Source organism: Nipponia nippon, unplaced genomic scaffold (genome assembly GCF_047370975.1).
Source record: "Nipponia nippon isolate SJK-2023a ecotype South Korea unplaced genomic scaffold, ASM4737097v1 scaffold_33, whole genome shotgun sequence".
NCBI lineage: Eukaryota > Metazoa > Chordata > Aves > Pelecaniformes > Threskiornithidae > Nipponia > Nipponia nippon.
The window spans coordinates 761705-781616 of record NW_028262351.1 but is presented as its reverse complement, the minus strand read 5'-3'; the positions used below and the strand labels follow the sequence as shown (position 1 = coordinate 781616).

At 44.6% G+C, this 19912-nt stretch overlaps 1 long non-coding RNA gene and 1 pseudogene across 1 annotated transcript; one reads left to right on the top strand and one right to left on the bottom strand.

The window, feature by feature from the left end:
- Window positions 1–532: 532 nt before the first annotated feature.
- On the top strand, window positions 533–6052 carry LOC148054143 (uncharacterized). The gene is made up of 4 exons (XR_015707617.1): window positions 533–655; window positions 1542–1674; window positions 3167–3359; window positions 3466–6052. It is a non-coding gene; the product is annotated as an uncharacterized LOC148054143 (long non-coding RNA).
- A 13196-nt stretch (window positions 6053–19248) lies between these two features.
- LOC148054142 (tyrosine-protein kinase transmembrane receptor ROR2 pseudogene) lies at window positions 19249–19911 on the bottom strand (annotated as a pseudogene).
- Window position 19912: the final 1 nt, after the last annotated feature.

Genomic DNA, 19912 nt, shown 5'->3' with positions numbered 1-19912 from the left:
AACAAGGTGATAGTGGCTCTCACCACCATTTACTCATCATAAAATGAATTAGAGTTGCCTGGGTGCAGTCTAAACCAGCAAAGATTTCATGGATTGCTCCATCCTGCTCTCTCCTCCCCATCACTTACTTCAGGAGTAACACATCCTTTTGTCCTATTTCTGCCTCTCTCTATGTTGTAGAAGTCACTTTTTAGCTCAAATAAGGATCCAAAGACCTGTTGAAGCCTTAGACGGCAAGCTGCGAACTTTCACCTAGATACGCTGACCGTATGCTGAACTCTTACTTAGCTACATGAGGGAAGGCCCTGAAACCGGTGCAAACCAGGAAGATAAGGTAGCCGAAACCATCAGCAGAAGCTGCAACTATTCAAGACAAGAAAAGAAATGTCCTGCCTGGAGACAGGGAAAGGATCCAATAAGGAACAAGAAGACGCCAGACCCAAATATTACTATTGGACCAAACCGTCGCATGAGGGGAGGGGAACATAGACTGTAAGGGTATAATTGCCCAGGGTTTTCTTTGGAGTCCCTCCTCGGAGGCACCCAGCTCTTCACCGCTATACCTCTCAATAAATTCGCCTGGCGTGCATCATGTTAGAGACTCTGCTTGGGGGAAACCTAGGGTCGAGCCTGAGGGGAGAGAAAGTGCCCGAAGGTGAGTGTGTGTGTGAGTGAGGAGTCGAAAAGGGGCACCCGTCAGCTCAGTGGAGCTGCCCGCTGCGAAGGGCCTCCAGTTCTAGCAGTTAAAGTCTCGTGTGGTGTGTGTGCAACTCCCTGAATGGTGCGTGAATGCTTGGGGGCTGCTGTGCCCTTAACATCTAGAGTAGATGTTGCTCTCTTATGATGCTTGCATTACATATTTCAGTTGGTCAAGAATTCTCCAAGGACAAGGTCAAGACCAAAAAACTGAGAGATTATTTAAATAAAAGTCGCTTGACATGGAAAGCTACTGTGTTAACATATTGCAGCACCAATCTCTTCCAAACTGCAATATTTAAATTCCTCTGATCTGTTAAATGCCTTCCTGCTTCTCTATTGCTGCAATAGCTTTGTTCTATTACGCCTGCTGAACCTGTCAGAGGGATGTCAATGCTTGTTGAGAAGAAAGGTTATTCTTTTGACTGACACAATAGGTAAAAAACCATAGGTAAAAAACCAGAAGCATCTATTGTTTGTGGTAAAACTATAGCTCCATATCAGTCTTTGTTACAACTCTGATACCTGAATCAGCGATATACAGTCTTTGCCTTTCCTTTTTCTTGGCCACTGTCACGTCCCACCTGGGGAGGAGAGGGGAGGAGTGACTAAGATTCGCAAATCCTCTCGGTGTGGATTAAGGTGGGCCAACACTCAAGGTCCGTACACAAACACCAGCTTTAATAGAAAGCTTCTATAGAGACAAATATTGAGTACAAATATTCGATACCCGCCAACCCTCTCACGGTTATATTCACCCCAGCTATGCGGTTTTACAGAAAATCAAGGTAGGCTATGCAGTACTTGACTTCAATTTAATAACTTTAACAACTTAATCACCTTAGGAAAAGTGAAACAAAAAGAGAGAGAGAGAGAGAATCACCAGTCCTGGATCCAGCGTTGGTCCTGCCAACAAGGGTATTCGGTGAGGGAAGAAGAAGATTCTTATAGAGATGTTAATTCTGCGCAGAGTGCTCGGTGAGAATAATTCCACAAATCACGCATGCACGAGCATGAGCACGAACGTAAACGCGAGTACCGGTACACACACGAGCACACCCAACACACACAAACTACAGCACATTTATCAGGCTACATGATTAGTATAAACCCGCCTAAATTTACACTTATTGGTTAGTGATTAACATTTCGTACACTATTGGTTTACTGTATTTAAATTAGCCTCGCTTGCTATGTAAATTAGCACGCATGCTCCTTTCGGGGGGGGGGGGGGGGGCAAGTCTTTTCGGTCCTGAATTGAGTCGGTGGTCATGATCTCCCCTTGCCACATTTACCTTTCACCTAGATTCTGCAGTTTTATCTTCTCTGGCCACTGTCCAGTCTTTGGTGCCAAGATGTTCACTTTCCTTGGCTTGTTAGCTCTTCTTCAAGGTTAGAGCCGTTAGTTTTCCACAGTTTGCTATCTTTTAGCTCCCTCCCAAATCCCTTTCCACAAGTGGTTAGTAGTTTTGCTAATTGGAAAATTACATCAGCGACCAGTCAAAACCAAGAGGAGTGATACCAGGACTGTCCCCCAGGTAGTAGGTGTGTGGGGGGGAATAAGATGCTTCACAGACCACGGGGAATGGGGCCGAGGCAAGGCCGTCCTGTCTCCACAGGGCTCCCTCCCTCACCCTCACTCCAGGGTACTGTCCGGTCCTGGGTCCTAGCGACCGTCGCTCTGCATTGTGGTTTTAGCACCAGGCTGTTTGAGACATCTTGTTGTTTTACATTAGCAGTTCTCTACAGCCACTTTTCATTACTTAATCCACTGCTGTGAGATAAATCAGACAAGAAATGAGAGCTGCAGCCCCAGCCCCTTTATTACCCTGGTCTCAAGCATGCAGTACAGTAGGACATTATACATGCACTTATGTTCTTGGCTGGCTGTTCTCACCACCTTTGTTATGTGCCCTTATTTCCAGCTGCTTTGCATTCTCAGCACTAGACTTACCCTGCAATAGCAAGGTGTTGAACTAAGATTTATGTGTACAGGCCTAGTCCATGTCATGCTGATGTGAGAAATGCCATGATCCAGTTTTACTCTGCCACAAATACTTTGCTTCTTAATGCTGGGATACAGTTTATATATTGTGCTTCATAATGTATGCCTATGAAAAGATTTACTCCATCTTTACCATCTTTCACATTACCAAAACCAGACCTACTGTAGGTGGCTATTGTTGATGGTTTTTGAATAGGAACAGAACTGAAGTCACATTTCAATCACGTACAAATTAAAAAGACTGTAAAATTAGAGTGCTGACAAAGTTCAAACAATTATATCATCTTCCTTTCAGAATATGTTTTGTAACAAGAATTCAAGTAAATGCACCTCCCCATTGATTTTTTGCTGCCACTGTATATCTGCTGCAAATAACATCAACCCCAGACAAAACCTTCCACTCAGTTCTGAATGACAGCAATGTAAAGTTATGGCAAAATGTTATCATCTCTGATATCTCCTTAGGTATCTTTCCAGCCTTGCCTCAGACCCAGTCCCCAGATCTGGGGGATGCTGAGATCCCTATGATACCTCTTCTGCTTCAGCATCACTTCCAGACGCAAGATCCATTCTCTAGGCTGTGTGGACTCTGACAGCTCATAGACTGGATAAGAACAACTGAATACCTAGAATTCCTTGTGTTGCCAGCTGTAAGCATGTAAGAAACATTAACCACTAAAAATTACAAGATTTAAACAAAATTGAATCAAAGGAAATTTTATTGGTTTTGAGACCTTAAAGTTCACTTGAATCTTATTTTCCAGGTTCTCTTTGAAGGCTAAAGTCCTGATACAGTTTCATAACTACAGGTACGGGGTTTTTGAATTGTGCCAGATATTATGGCATTTATGATCATTGTGAGACCTGGCAATGGTATAGCTCCTTCAACCCATTAAAAATTAAAGTCTAAGTAGCCTTGACACAGAGAAGTCAATGAAGATTTCTGAGGTCAGCCACAGTACTAGGGCAATTTGGTAACTATGTTAATGGAGCCATATCCAAGGAGCCGAAGTACATCATCACCAGTAATAAAGGTTCTGCAAGACAAATTAGATGGTTGATAATACCTATACAAACTTACAGTCTTAAGATTGTCATCAGTAATAGCAATGCAACTCCAATGCCATCAGCAGGGATGCACTGGAACTGCCAAACCATCCTGTTGATAGGACAGAAAGGGAGGAGAACTGGTTCTCTCCCTCCCAGCTGTTCTGGCTCTGCAGGATTAACAGGAGTGGAAGGTAGTGCAAACTTAATTTTGTCATTACAGTAACCAAACAGCTAGACCTGCTGGTTTTCCATATTCATATTTCACAGTATAACTGTAATGTTTAAACTTTTTTTTCTTCTGTCCTTTTACTTGCTGTCAGATGTTTTCTGTTCAACACATTCCTGCACTGCTTCTTGACATGATTTCCTTTCCTTATTTAATCTCCTTGTGCAGTGTCATCCCTCTCCTCAGAGAGGAGATGGGGGGTAACTAGTTTCTCTAGTCCTACAGGGAACTGCAACCCACTTTGGTCCTCTGCATCTAAGTTGTCTGTATAAAGTGGATGGTGTGAGTATTTGCCCCCCTGCCCCAGATATGACTTTGGCCTTGATGCCATTATCTATTGCAGAAGAAAATGTGCTAAATTCAATGTTAAAGATGCTTGTTAATATAAGTCTATATGCACTGACAGGACAGTAAAGCATATTTACATAGTGTTTTGGTGATTCCTTCTCAGACAGTTATAAATAGTTTCTGATATGAGAGCTTTTTACACTTGATGAATAGCAAATGACTGTCACTACTGTTTAATTTTCAAATTTATTTGAAGTATAATTCTCCAACTATGAAGTGCTCTGAGACTATTAAGAAATGAATTGCATCAAATGAACTTCATTATAAATCAGCATCTTTACATAGCACTCAAAAGTATGCACTGGAAGAAATTAATGCATCAAAGTAAGATTCTCAATGTTTCATTTAAACAGAACATGCATTTCAGAATTAATTAAAATGAAAAACACTAGGTGAGTATTGAAATTGTATGAAACTGCTATACCAGAGTTGAAAATTTAAGTTTATACTTAGTAAGAGCAGACAAATTTTTAAGCCTTGAGAAATTTTACGCTTGTACATTAGTTTCAGCTTCATCCTATTAAAAAAAATTAGAAGAGGGTTACAAATCTGAACAAACAGTGACCCACAGTCTTATACTACCTATGTGGTGGGTTAACCCCAGCTGGCAACTAAGCTGCCACCCAGTTGCTCGCTCGCTCCTGCCCAGCAGGATGGGGAGAGAATTGGAAGTGCAAAAGTGAGAAAAAAACCCTCAGGCATTGAGATAAACACAGTTTAATAAGTGAAGGGGGAAAAAAAAGTGCTGCAAAAGTAATGACTCACCACCAAAAGACCAATGCCCAGACAGTCACCAAGCAATGGCTATTTTAGAACTCTCCCCCACACAGTTTTATTGCTGAACATGAAATTATATGGCATGTGTATTGGGTTTATGTGACTAGGTTTTAGAAGCGGGAGGGCTGTAGGGGTGTCTTCAGTGAGAAGAGATCAGCAGCCGCCCCCATGTCAGACAGAGCCACTTCCAGCCAGCTCAAAGACAGACCTGCCGCCAATCAGCAAAGCTGGTAGCACCTCTGCGATAACATATTTAAGAAAGCGCAAAAGCTGCCACACAGCAGGTGTGAGAGAGAGGACTGACAAAAAAATGTGAGAGAAACAACTATGCAAACACCAAGGCCCCCTCCCAAGAAGAAGGGGGAGGAGGTGCTCCAGGCACCTGAGCAGATTCCCCGACATCCTGTGGAGAAGACCATGATGAAGCAGGTAGTCTCCCTGCAGCCCATGGAGAGGATGACGCCAGAGCAGCTATCCACACTGTAGCCCATGGAGGACCAGAGCAGGTGGATGTGCCCCAAAGGAAGCTGCAGCCTGTGGAGAGGAGCCCACGCAGGAGCAGGTTTTCTGGCACGACCTGTGACTCTGGGGGGGACCCACACTGGAGCAGTCCGTTCCTGAAGGACTGCACCCCGTGGAAAGGACCTATGCCGGAGCAGTTCTTGAAGGACTGTATCCTGTGGGAGGGATCCCATGCTGATGCAGAGGAAAAGTGTGAGGAGGAAGGAATGACAGAGGTGAAGAGTTATGAACTGACCGCAACCTCTATTCCCCATCCCCTCTGCACCACTCTGGGGGGGCGGGGGGGAAGGAGGTAGAACAGTAAAGATCGAAGGAGTGAAGATGAGCCTGGGAAGAAGCAGGGGGGGAAGGAGGTTTTAGTGTTGTCTTTGTTTCTCATTATCCTTCTATATTTTTAATTGGCAATAAAATAAATTAATCTTCCCCGAGTCAAGTCTGTTTTGCCCGTGATGGTAATTGGTAAGTGATGTCCCTGTCTTTATCTCGACCCATGAGCTTCATCTTATTTTCTCGCTCTGTCCTGTTGTGGAGGGGGAGTGAGGGAGTGCTTGGGTGGGAGTCTGGCAGCCAGCCAAGGTCAACCCAACACACTTATAGTAGGGGTTGATTGTGCAGTAAGGTTAACTCATTAAACAGAAAAATCACACTCTCTTTCAGAGTCTTCTAGTTGTCTTCATCTTTAATTTAGTTCTCATGTCAACCTTTTTTTCCTGTTTAGAATAAACTGAAAATTTCAGTCCCATTCCCTAACAGGACTTTTATACAACCAGGGCATCTGTAGGCTTCAAATGTAAGATGTCTTACAATTGTGAGCCCTTAGGAAAGATATATTTTGAAGTGCTGCTGTTCAAATCTCTTTTTTTATACTATGATAATTAAAAGTCAAGACAAAGAAGAGACCAAGGTCAGAGACTGAGAGCGAATGTTGTGGTTTAACCCCAGTCTGCAACTAAGCACCACACAGCTGCTTGCTCACCCTCCCCACCTCCCCCCAGTGGGATGGGAGAGAGAATCGGAAAAAAAAAAGTAAAACCCGTGGGTTGAGATAAAGACAGTTTAATAGGACAGCAGAGGAAGAGAAAATAATAATCATAATGATAAAAGAATACACAAGACAAGTGATGCACAATGCAACTGCTTACCACCCGTCGACCGATGCCCAGCCTGTCCCTGAGCAATGATCGCTGCCCCCAAGCCAACTCCCCCCAGTTTAGGGGGGGGGGGGGGGGAGTTGCTGCCAAAGGGACTGAGAAAAACGCATTAGCAATACCAATTGTGGCATACCACTTGGCTGCCTTTGACTCCAATTCATATTGAAGTTCTAACATGTCTGGCACAGCAGCTCTCTGCAGCAGTGTGACTTCGTTCAGGCCCCGATAGTCTACTGTTAGTCTCCACTCTCCATTAGACTTTTGCCCTGGCCATATGGGACTGTTAAAAGGTGAGCGAGTCTTGCTGATCACTCCTTGGCTCTCCAGTTGACAAATCAGCTTATGGATGGGAATCAGGGAGTCTCTGTTGGTGCGATATTGCCGCCGGTGCACCGTTGTGGTAGCGATTGGCACCTGTTGTTCTTTGGCCCTTAGCAACCCCACAACAGAAGGGTCCTTCGAGAGACCAGGCAGGGTAGACAGCTGTTTAATTTCCTCCATCTCCAAGGCAGCTATGCCAAAAGCCCACCAGTACCCTTTTCCGTCCTTGAAATACCCTCTCCTGAGGTAGTCTATGCCAAGGATGCATGGAGCCTCTGGGCCAGTCACAATGGGGTGCTTCTGCCACTCCTTCCCGGTTAAGCTCACTTCAGCCTCCAATACAGTCAGCTGTTGGGATCCCCCTGTCACTCCAGAAATACTGATGGGTTCTGCCCCTGTATAGCTTGATGGCATGAGGGTACACTGTGCACCGGTGTCCACTAGAGCCTTATACTCCTGTGGGGTTGATGTGCCAGGCCATCGAATCCACACAGTCCAGTACACCCGGTTGTCCCTTTCCTCCACCTGGCTGGAGGCAGGGCCCCTCTAGTCCTGGTCATAGCATTCGTTACTCACTTCTTGTAAATGCGAGTCAGGAGTTCATTAAGATCAGGAGTAAGATCAGCCCTTCTAGTCTGTCTGGGAACTGCCCACTGGAAACTGGAGCAGCAGTCTTCCTGGGAGAACCCCCTTGTGTGATTGTTTTTCCTTGCACCTCACGTACCCATGCCTCTAGGGTCGAGGTAGATTTTCCATCCCACTTCCTCATGTCCTCTCCGTGCTCATGCAGGTAAAACCACAAGGTGGCCCGTGGTGCGTATCCACTATATCTTCTCTCTTGAGCAGAGGGATGCTTACTCCTAATGGCTGAGATACTGGATACCTCAGGTGAGGAGTAGGACATATCCTCTTTTAGTTGCTGGAAATCCCGGGACAGTTTTTCGGACAGTTTTTCCACAGCCGAGACGCAGGCCTGTAGGGAAGAAGAGTGACTTTCTTCATATTGCTCGAGTTGGCCAGCCAATTCATCCACCATTGGTCCCTCTCCATCTTTCCAGGTCATTATTGCGAATGAGTTTGCGTGTGATGATGGTGCACACTGTACCAACTTCCGCCACATGGGTTGTGTGCACCTGATGTCATCTGGATCTTTGGATAGCTGCTCGTTGTCCAGGTCATTCTAAATCACTTCCAGCATGGCTAATTCCCTCAGGTACTGGATACCTCTCTCCATGGTGGTCCACTTGCCTGGGTGACATATAACATCTTCCTTGAAGGGATACCTTTCCTTCACGCCTGACAGGGGTCACCTCCAGAGGCTGAGGGCTTCTGCCTCTTTTCCAATTGCTTTGTCAATGCCCCCTTCCCTAGAAAGGGATCCCAGCTGCTGGGCTTCCCTACCCTCTAATTCCAGGCTATTGGCTCCGTTATCCCAGCACTGGAGCAGCCATGTGATAGTGTGTTCACCTGGACGATGGCTGAAATGCTTTCACATATCTCGCAGCTTTCTCAGGGATAGGGATTGGGTGTTTACCGTCTCATTTATGAGTTCTTCCTCTTCCTTCTCCTGTTCTCATGATGGCCCTTTTTTAGAATAGTCTGCCTCGTCACAATCGAGACAGTTTGCTTCTTCCTCCTGCTCCCTCTCAGGAGGAGCTTCCTCATCCCTTTCTAAACAAGCTGACTTCCGCTTCCAAGATTTCTTCTTGTGGATAGTGGTGACTGATGCCAGCACGGGTTGGTTCCCTGGTTTATCTGCAGTGCCTGTCGCCAGGGTTTGAGTAGCTGCAGTGCATGTCTCAGGGGTTGGAGTAGCTGCAGTGCATGTTGCTGAGGTTTGAGTAGCCGCAGTGCCCGTCGCAGGGGTGTCTGGATGGTATTCTTCAACAGTTGTTTAACCCTAAACAAGACCTGAACCACATTCAGGAGACATAGCAAATAGGACCATGCTGGTTTGAACATGCCAAGGATATTCAAAATTCTCAAGAGCTGTTGTAGCTAGCCTGAAGGAGAAAGGGAAGGTGAAAGAGCAGGGGAAGGTGTCCCCCCCATCTCCCCCATAGATTAGTTCTCCGAGGAGAAGAGGTAAAGAGTGTAATTATTAATAGTTTCTGAGAGATGGCTCCCAAAGTACGGGGATGATGGCAGCGCTGAGTACAATTTTGTGACCGATAATTTTATCATACCATAAGCCAGTGTTACACTGTATAGCAAAGCGATAACTTTAATCCAACTCCCAGACATGAGAAACGGCACCACAGGGAGTGCATACAGCAAGTAAGGTGTTACATAACACAACTCTGAGAGCAAGCACAACAACTCTGAGAGCAAATAACTCAACATTGCAACCAGTGATTATTAAACTAATATAATGAATGCTTATCACAAATTTGTTTTAACACGCTCTGGTCAGATCTGTCATGATCTCGAACCCTTCGAGCCCCACGTTGGGCGCCACAAAGGACTGTTGTGGTTTAACCCCAGTCAGCAACTAAGCTCCACACAGACGCTCGCTCACCCTCCCACCCTCCTATCCTTTGAGATAAACACAGTTTAATAGAACAGTATGGAAAGAGAAAATAATAATAATAATAATAATAATAATAATAATAATAATAATAATAATAATGATAAAAGTATATACAAAACAAGTGATGCACAATGCAATTGCTCACCACCCGCTGGCTGATGCCCAGCCCATCCCCAAGCACGATCGCTGGCCCCCAGTCAACTCCTCCCAGTTTATATACTGGGCATGATGTCACATGCTATAGAATAGCCCTTTGGCCTGTGTGGGTCAGCTGTCCTGGCTATGCTCCCTCCCAGCTTCTTGTGCACCCGGCAGAGCATGGGAAGCTAAAAAGTCCTTGATTTAGTATAAGCACTACTTTTAGCAACAACTAAAACATCACTGTGTTATCAACATTGTTCTCATACTAAATTCAAAACACAGCACTATACCAGCTACTAGGAAGAAAAATAACTATCCCAGCTGAAACCAGGACAGCGAACCAGTTTTAAACTGACTTTTTAATTTGATTTTCACCACTAGTTGGAACTTGAATTTTAATGAAGTGAATCAGCCAAACTTCCCTCTGCTATGTTTTGCTCTAAAGGAAAGACAACTTTCAGAAGTAGAAGACTTTCAACTTAGAGCTAGATAGACCATAAATGCCCAACCTTACAACAGTCAAGATTCACTCCAATGAACTAGAAATATGGCATCTTTCCCTGAGTTCAGCAAAATCAGCAGTAGTACAGTAGAGCGTATCAGTTCAGCTTACTGCTTCTTCTCACTTGCATTTCCCAATGGGGCTTTGATTTCCTTGCAGGGATGGTAGCATGGCAAAAGCAATATAAGACAAATATTCTAGACAATCATTCTGAATTGAGCTGGGTGAATTTCTACCTTCTAAACAACAGCAGTGCATCAAAAAAAAAATACACTGAAAAGAACGGGAACAGTGACTTTCCATTTGTGGACACTGAAATTGTAAGGGACCAGCTGTATCAGCTGAATGTTCATAAGTCCAAGGGGCCAGATGGGATTCATCCCAGAGTACCTGGAGGAGCTAGCGGATGTTATGGCAGGACCCTTCTCGATCATCTACCAAAGGTCTTGGGAGTCTGGGGAGGTCCCTGCTGACAGGAAGCTAGCCAACATTATTCCAATTTACAAGAAGGACGTGAAGGAAGACCCAGGAAACTACAGACCTGTTAGTCTAACCTCAGTTCCTGGAAAAATCGTGGAGAAGATCATACTGGGTGCTATTGAAAGGCATTTAAAGGACAATGCAATCCTCAGGCACAGTCAACATGGGTTCACAAAGGGAAAGTCCTGTTTAACTAATTTAATATCCTGGTCACCTGCCTAGTGGATGAAGGGAAGGCGATGGATGTAGTTTTTCTGGATTTTAGGAAGGATTTTGATACTGTCCCTCACAGCATCCTTCTGGACAAGTTGTCCAGCTGTGAGATGAGCAGGTACACGGTGCGCTGGGTGAAGAACTGGCTGAAGGGCAGGGCTCAAAGGGTTGTAGTGAATGGGGCTACATCTGGCTGGCGACTGGTCACCAGCGGTGTTCCTCAGGGCTCAATCCTAGGGACAGTTCTGTTCAATATTTTTATCAATGATCTGGATGCAGGAGTTGAATGTACCCTTAGCAAGTTTGCTGATGATACCAAACTGGGAGGTGCTGTTGACTCTCTTGAGGGACAAGAGGCCTTGCAGAGGGATCGAGATAGATTGGAGCATTGGGCAATCATCAGTGGCATGAAATTTAACAAGTCCAAGTGCCGGATTCTGCACCTGGGATGGAGTAGTGCTGGACACAAGTATAGATTGGGTGAGGAGTGGCTGGAGAGCAGCCCTGCAGAAAGGGATCTGGGGGTGCTGGTTGACAGCAGGCTCAATATGAGTCAGCAGCATGCCCTGGAAGCCAAGAGGGCACACTGCATTCTGGGGTGCATTAAACAGTACAACCAGCCAGTCAAGAGAGGTGATTATCCTGCTGTATTTAGCATTGGTGCGGCCTCACCTTAAGTAGTGTGCAGTTCTGGGCCCCACAATTTAAGAAGGATGTTAAGGGACTTGAATGAGTCCGGAGGAGGGCAACAAAGCTGGTGAAAGGGCTGGAAGGCATGTCCTATGAGGAGCGGCTGAGGACTCTGGGTTTGTCTAGTTTGGAGAAAAGGAGGCTGAGGGGCGACCTCATTGCTCTCTACAGCTCCCTGAGGAGGGGAAGTGGAGAGGGAGGTGCTGATCTCTTCTCCCTGGTATCCAGTGACAGTACGTGTGGGAATGGTTCAAAGCTGCATCAGGGGAGGTTCAGACTTGACATTAGGAAGCATTTCTTTACCGAGAGGGTGGTCAAACCCTGGAACAGGCTTCCTAGAGAGGTGGTCGATGCCCCATGCCTGTCAGTGTTTAAGAGGCATTTGGAGAATGCCCTTAGTAACATGCTTTAACTTTTGGTCATCCCTGAAGTGGTCAGGCAGTTGGACTAGATGATCGTTGTAGGTCCCTTCCAACTGAACTATTCGATTCGATTCGATTCTGTTCTGTTCTGTTCTATTCAACTAAGTTCTTCCTTTACAATTTTCTTCATTTGTAAGAAGCTATAATGCAGTATGAAGTATCACCCTACTTCCCAAAATACAAGAAATTCTTTGCCAGTAGCTTGCTGTATTCCATCCCTGAAACTGTGACACTTAATGCTCAGTGACTTTCCTTGATCCTTTTTCACAGTCTAGCGCTTCACAAGTGGCTTTATTTTTAAATAAATAAAAAAGCATTATTTAAAAACCATTAAAAATATTGATAAGAATTTAACTGCCCTCTTTCATTTTTTAATTGGTTTTGCGGAAAGTGCACTCAGCATTATGTTTGACTCTGTTATATGAAAACGTGGTTCTGTGTATTTAATAAAACTTCTAAGACACTGAAATATTGCCCAGTTTGCAAATATGTATTCATTCAATTGTCCACACAGCCTCAGTGAGAGTATAAAGGTATGTACATGCATGTTTGTACAACAGGAATCTAAAATTATTTAAAGTATGCACAGTTCACTTCAAGCCCAAGCTCAAAAATATTCTGGCTTTGTTGGATTTTCTGTGAAAAAATCTTGAAGAATCAGGCCTAGCAGTTCCTCGGAGCCTGGAAAACTGGGGATTTTCTTAGGAAAACGTCACACCTTAGTAATTTTGACACTGCATTGTAAAATTTAATAGAAAGATGAAATCCTGTCATTAGAGAGAATTGTCATAATTTTAAACTTGCAATGCAAAACTCATCAAAGGAGAAATACTAGATGAAAGTATATACACAAGAATTTATATTGATAACATCTTGAAAAACACCAAATGAAAGCAAGACAACTAGATAAATGGGAAATTTACATTATTACCACAATGCTACATTAAGTGCTAGTATAATAAACCCACATGAAGAACATGCACTAGATTTGCACAAAATGCCTTCTGGGGCTCCAAAAAGCTTCTTCTCACCTCATAATCATGCATCTATCTGCTTTTGGGGTCCAGCCAGAAGCAGAAGTGCTGAAGCAACATGAGATGGTCTGCTGCACTGCACTTCTGCCCTAAAGAGAAGCACTAACAACCCAGTCTGAAAGCCTGTTTTCATTAACTTCCTCAAATACTCTTGCTGACGGAGCAGATTCCTGATAAGACAGGGATGAGCGCCTTCTTATTGTATGTGCTTTTTCTGAAGGGGGCCTGGTGACATCTCACCAGTGTTTAAAATGACAGCCATACCCCATCTTTCACTGGGATTGTTAGAATCCACCACTGCCTTCCCTATAGCCAGGCAGAGATGCCATGGTGGCCTTGCTGCACTCAGTGCCCCAGGGCAACCCTGAGGTATCAAACTCATGGAAGAAGGGAGGAAAGACGCCAAAGACAGGGGGCCAGCAGGGAGAGGCTTGTCTGGGTCACAGTCCTGGCCTTGCCTGCAGCCCTCATGACCCTCAGGGTCCTGCTTCAAGGTTGGCTGTTTTCAATAAATGCTACCAAATAAAGCAAAATCTTTCTCTTAGCCCTCTCTCTCTCTTGCTCAGGCACACACTTGTAGATTTGAACCTCAGGTTGGAGGTGGACTCTTTCCAAAGCTGTCTGACATACCTGCAAGATCCCATTGGTAACAAAAGACACACCCCTGGCAAAAAAACTTGCCCTCAATCAAAGAAAGTGTCTTCTTGTTCAAGAAAACATTTTATGTTAACAAGCTTAAAAAATGCATGTTCATTGTAAGTATATTAACTTCCACTTACTAAAAGCAGATTATTGCAAATATGTGCTCTGGTTTCCATGCTATTAAAGAAAAAAAAAACAACACAGTGATTGCAACTTGGGGAGTGTTTTTCTAAAAGAACAAGATGAATATTTCTTATAGTCTTAATCCAAAATCCTTTGAAGTTGAAGAGTTTTTCTAATGACTTGAATGGGCTTTGGTTCAGGCCTCAAGACCATTTGTCACTATAAGATGCACCTACTCATTTCAGACTAATATCCCACAAAAAAAATGCTACCTTTGCATACAGTATGTCTGCAATCAGCCTAAATATAGCACAAGAAGCTCACAGCCAATTTATATAATAATCTTTTGGGGAGCAGGAGAAGATGCCTTTTTGTAATGCCTTTATGCCATTCCTAGCATAGTGTAATCTACCATGAAGCTGCTATGCTTGCCTGCAATACATGTATAGTTGTATATCTCATGAGTTTCCCCACACAATACCTGTATGAAGCCCAGCAATATTGTTATTTACAGAAGAAGAAACAAGAACAGAAAGCTAAATAACTTAGAGTCCCATAAAGTACCAATGGCAGTGGTGGGTACTCAATCCAGAATTAAGTCCCAGTCCTCACATGAATGTTGTTAGGATGAATACTAAGCATAACTAGACACACTGTTTTGAGTCTAGTTAGAGCAGTTTAAAACTGCTGCTGCTGTACCTGCAGCACTAGCTTTCAGTGTGAAGTTCCTGCCCAATAATGGATCCTGAGCTTCTAATTTGCTCCAACGCTAAGTCAGTTGGCTTATCTAAAATCACCTTCAACATGGAGTTAGTCAAAATGACTGACTTGATGCTGAAGTGGGTAAGGAGGACTCACAACATTCCCTGCTGTGACTTTTGCCAGGTGTCCAAGAGCTAGGAGGCAGCTTGAGTTTAAAGTGCTCTGGTTGTTTCAGAAGTGAATACTGCAGTGGTTTGTGCTTGTTTGATTTAATGCAGAGTAGCTCTTTCCACAAAAGCAGCTGTAACAGGCAGAGATCATCCACCCACAAGAAACAGTAATACAGAATAGTTAGTGTATATTTCTTTCCCTAAGGCTGTAAGCATTGATCTGCTGTAGGCATCCTCTTTTTTTTTGTACCCAGGTATGATGCTTTAGATAACTAGGGATACATTTCACTCCTTATATCACCTACTGGATGCCAATTGTGTACCCCACAATCTTACATTAATGCCTTGTTTTTTTCACAATGAAAGAGGAGCATTTCTTTACATGTTGTCCAACAGGGAGTCACACATTGCTTAGTTAGCTGACCCTCTTTCTAGCTACACAACTAACAAACACTGGATTTAAGGTGTACTGTCAAGTTAAGCCACAATACTTGTTATTGAAGTCAGAAGTCTGTCAAAGTAGTCCTTTGTATCAGAACAGGGATTTCCACACTTCCCACACTGTTTACTCTGTGCTATAGAAATGCAGTTTTAATTTACCTACCTAATTTTACAAATAATACCGTGTTAACCCCGGCTGGAAGCTAAGCACCATACAGCTGCTCACTCACTCCCCCCCACAGTGGGATGGGGGAGAGAATCGGAAGGGTAAAAGTGAGAAAACTCATGGGTTGAGACAAAGACAGTTTAATAGGCAAAGCAAAAGCTGCACACACAAGCAAAGCAAAACAAGGAATTCATTCACTACTTCCCATCGGCAGGCAGATGGTTAGCTGCTTCCAGGAAAGCAGGGCTTCATCATATGTAACAGTTACTTGGGAAGACAAATGCCATAACTCTGAACATCCCCCCTTCCTCCTCCTTTCCCCCAGTTTATATACTAGGTATGGAATATCCCTTTGGTCAGTTGGGGTCAGTTGTCCTGGCTGTGTCCCCTCCCAACTTCTTGTGCACCCCCAGCCTGCTCACTGTGGGGGCAACATGAGAAACAGAAAAGGCCTTGATGCTGTGTAAGTACTGTTCAGCAATAACTAAAACATCCCTGTGTTATCAACATTGTTTTCATCACAAATCCAAAACACAAGGTCTCGAGCAAAGAGTTTCCTGAGAAGCGACTGCAGCAAAGAGTGGCCTTAGCCAGGGCTGGAGCAAGGAGAGAAGCCCAAAAGGAGGCTAAAGCAAGGAGAGATGCCCAAAAAGGGGACAGAGCAAAGAGTTGCCTGAGCACAAGCCAGCACAAGGAGAGATGCCCAAGAAATGGTTGGAAAAAAAGAGACACCTGAGCAGGGGCTGGAGCAAAGAGGCACTGAAGTAGGGACAGGAGCAAAGACCAGCTCAAGTAGGTTCTTGAGCCAAGACCTTCCTGAGCACAAGCTGGAGGACAGTCACCTGAAGAGGAGCTGGAATAAAGAGCCGCCTGAGGAGGGCCTGCATCAAGGAGAGATGCCCAAGCAGGGCTAGAGGAAGGAGAGATGCTTAAGCGGGAGATGTAGCAAAGGTTTATCGAAGAATTGGCTTGAGAAAGGAGTGATGCAAGAGCAGGATCTGGAACAAGGAGAGATGCCTGACAAGGGGCTGGAGCAAGGAGGGATACCAGAGCAGAGGCTGGAGAATAGAGTCTCCCAAGAAGGGACTGGAGGCAAACAGTCACCTTAGCAGGAGCTGGAGCAAGAAGAGATGCCAAGGGAGGGGCTGGAGCTAAGAGCTTCCCAAGCAGTAGCCTGAGTAGGGATTGCAGCAGTCACCTGAGCTGGAGCTGGAGAAAGGAGAGATGCCCGAACATAGGCTACAGCAATGTGAGACACCCGAGTGATGGTTAGAACAAGGAAAGATGTCCGAGCAGGGGCTGGAACAAGGAGTTGCCTGAATGGTGGCCCATGAAAAGAGGGAGCTGAGAAGCAGCTGGAGCAAAGCATTACCCAATCAGGAGTTGGAGCTAAAAGCTGCCTGAGTGGGGTCTGGGGTGAAGAGTCATCCAAGCAGTGGCTGGAGCAAAAAGTCATCCAAGAGGGGGCTGGAGCAAAGAGCCACCCATGCAGTAGTTAGAGCAGAATAACCCAAGCAGGGTATGGAGCAAGGAGAGATGTCCAAAAAGAGTCTGGAGCAAGAAGAGACACCTGAGCCAGGACTGGAGCAAAGAGTAGCCTGAGTAGGGACTCGAGAAATGAGTTTCTCAAGAAGGTGCTGGAACTAAAAGCATCCCAAGCAGGGGCTGGAGGAAAGGCTCACCTGGAAGGGGCAGGACCAAAGAGTCAACCAAGAAAGGTCTGGAGGAAGGAGAGACGTCCAAACATGGCTACAGCAAGGAGAGATGCCTGATCGTGGGCTGGAGCAAACAGTTACCTGAGAATGGGCTTGAGAAAGGAGTGATGCAAGAGCAGGGTCTGGAGCAAGGAAAGACACCCAAGCAACGCTGGAGGAAAGAAATGTCCAAGAAGGGACGTTCGGAGTTATGGCATTTGTCTTCCCAAGTAACCGTTATGCGTGATGGAGCCCTGCTTTCCTGGAGATGGCTGAACACTTGCCTGCCGATGGGAAGTAGTGAATGAATTCCTTGTTTTGCTTTGCTCGCACACGTGGCTTTTGCTTTTCCTGTTAAACTGTCTTTATCTCAACCCACGAGTTTTCTCACTTTTACCCTTCCAATTCTCTCCCCCATCCCACTGGGGGGAGTGAGCGAGTGGCTGTGTGATGCTTAGTTGCCGGCTGGGGTTAAACCACAACAACAGCCAACATGTAATTAAAGTTGCATTGTTAAGTTAGTGCACACCTACCATATCTCTTCTTTTGGTTAAGTGTATTAAGGCTGCATAGTGCTGAAAATATGCATCAGAAAAGGAATACTTTCATCCACAGATGTAGTTGGCCAATCTCATTTGGAAGCTTCTGTCGCAGTCATTCATTGGGAATGATGAAAGAAAGGCATCCTCTCTCATGTTATCCCACAGGATGTCGTGAATGTGATAAGTTTATGTCAAAAATCATTTGGATAAATTTGTGGAAGAAAATTCCATCAAGGGTTATTTTAAAAACAAAAAAGGTTCACCCTCTGGCTTGGGAAGTCCCTAAGCCACAAGTTGCTGGAGGGTTGGGAAATACTCTGAAGAAATATCACTATATATTTGCCCTGCCCTTGTACACTTCCCTGGGCAGCCACTATTGGCTGCCTTTGGACACAGGCTACTGGGCTAGACAGATCCATGGCCTGACTCAGCACAGCCAATTTTGTGTTCGGTTTGCCTACTTTTCTGACTATTGTAATAAAAACATGGATCAATATTATTAACTTGTTATTTTTTCAGTCTCACAAAGCAAACAACAATCTTGTGTCCATTATATCAGAGAGATAAATACCATATCAAGCTCCATATGAGTGAACAGTGTGCTGCTGAGGCCAAGAGGGCCAATAGGACGCTGGGTTGCATCAAAAAGGGCATCACCAGCAGAGATAAAGAAGTCGTTATCTCACTCTACTCGGCGCTTGTCAGGCCACACCTGGAATACTGTGTACAGTTCTGGTCCCCGCTATACAAAAAAGATGTGGACAGGCTGGAGGGGGTCTAGAGAAGGGCCACCAAGATGATCAAGGGTCTGGGAAGCCTGCCACATGAGGATAGGCTGAGAGAACTGGGTTTGTTCAGCCTTGAGAAAAGGAGGCTTAGAGGTGACCTCATCACCATGTACCAGTACTTAAAGGGGAGCTACAAAGAAGATGGAGACTCCCTTTTTACAAGGAGTCACATGGTATGGACAAGGGGTAACAGGTACAAGTTACTCCCAGGGAGATTCCAGTTGGACACGAGAGGTAAATTTTTCACAATGAGAACAGTCAATCATTGGAATAATCTCCCCAGGGAAGTGGTTGACTCTGCTACGCTGAACATGTTTAAGACTCAGCTGGACAGGGTGCTGGGCCATCTCATCTAGACTACGCTCTTGCCTAGAAAGGTTGGACCAGATGATCCTTGAGGTCCCTTCCAACCTGGTATTCTATGATTCTATGATATGCTAAGTTGTCCATCACATCCATGGCACTTCTTTATGCTTACAGCAATTCTGTAACTGCAGTAACTTCCTTTTTGTCTTATTGATTTAAGCATAATTCACTAACATTACACTCACATATCATGATATACATGATGTGTGATGCTACTCTGCAATATGTTGTGCAGCATCAGTATATTATTGAAAAGCATCTTCCCTCAAAATTGTAGGGCAGCAAAAAGGATTAAACCCAGCAATTCCATACCATCGTATTTGCAAAATCTAATGGTGACAACAGTCAATAAACTTGGTATATAATTATTGCAGCACTTCATATGGGTGTAAGTTTTTTGGTTTAGTTTCTTTTAGTCAGATCAAAATCACTGATCTTAAGTCTAAAAAACTATAGTCTCCATGCACAAAAGTGATATGAAATTCTTAGTAATGAGGCCAAATTCTTTAGGTTTCACATTGAATTTCTGCCTCATCCATCTTAAGTGTGTCATTATCACCCAGTAATCTTGTTTCTGGCACAGACCTCTCCTCTTTTTACTCCTCCTGGACAGGATTCTGAGCAATATCTTCTGTTCCATTGTGCATGTCTTTCATGGCCTATGAGAGCAAAGCAGCCCTGTTGGACACTGATGTGTTGGAAGGTGCTGTTGTTATGTAGCCTGTGCTGGTGGATCTGCTCCCACTGTGGTGGGAGCCTGGTTTGGGAATGATCTGGGGAGGAACCTGCTGAGGAGTCATTTGCATTGGAATTTGGACAGGGTAAAAATTTGGCAAGTAAGTGCCATAGGCAGACATTGGCTGGTAACCATTGGCTGGAATATAGAGCTGAGGAGGTGGGACCATCAGTCTTATCTGTCCTTTCATTTGTATGAACTGAGATTGAAGGAAAGCTTGAGTTTTCTGCTTTGGTCCAACATAACTAGTATTGTTGATATTACTAACAGGGCTTGTGCTGAGAGAATGTGTTTGTGCTGATCTGTTGCAATTAGACAGGTTTCCCCATGTTCTTAGTCTGTTATGTATATCTTTAAATCTTGGTCTTATGTTGGGAAATTCATTCCAACACTCCAACATCAAAGTGTATATCCATGCGGGGCAGTTGTCAGGA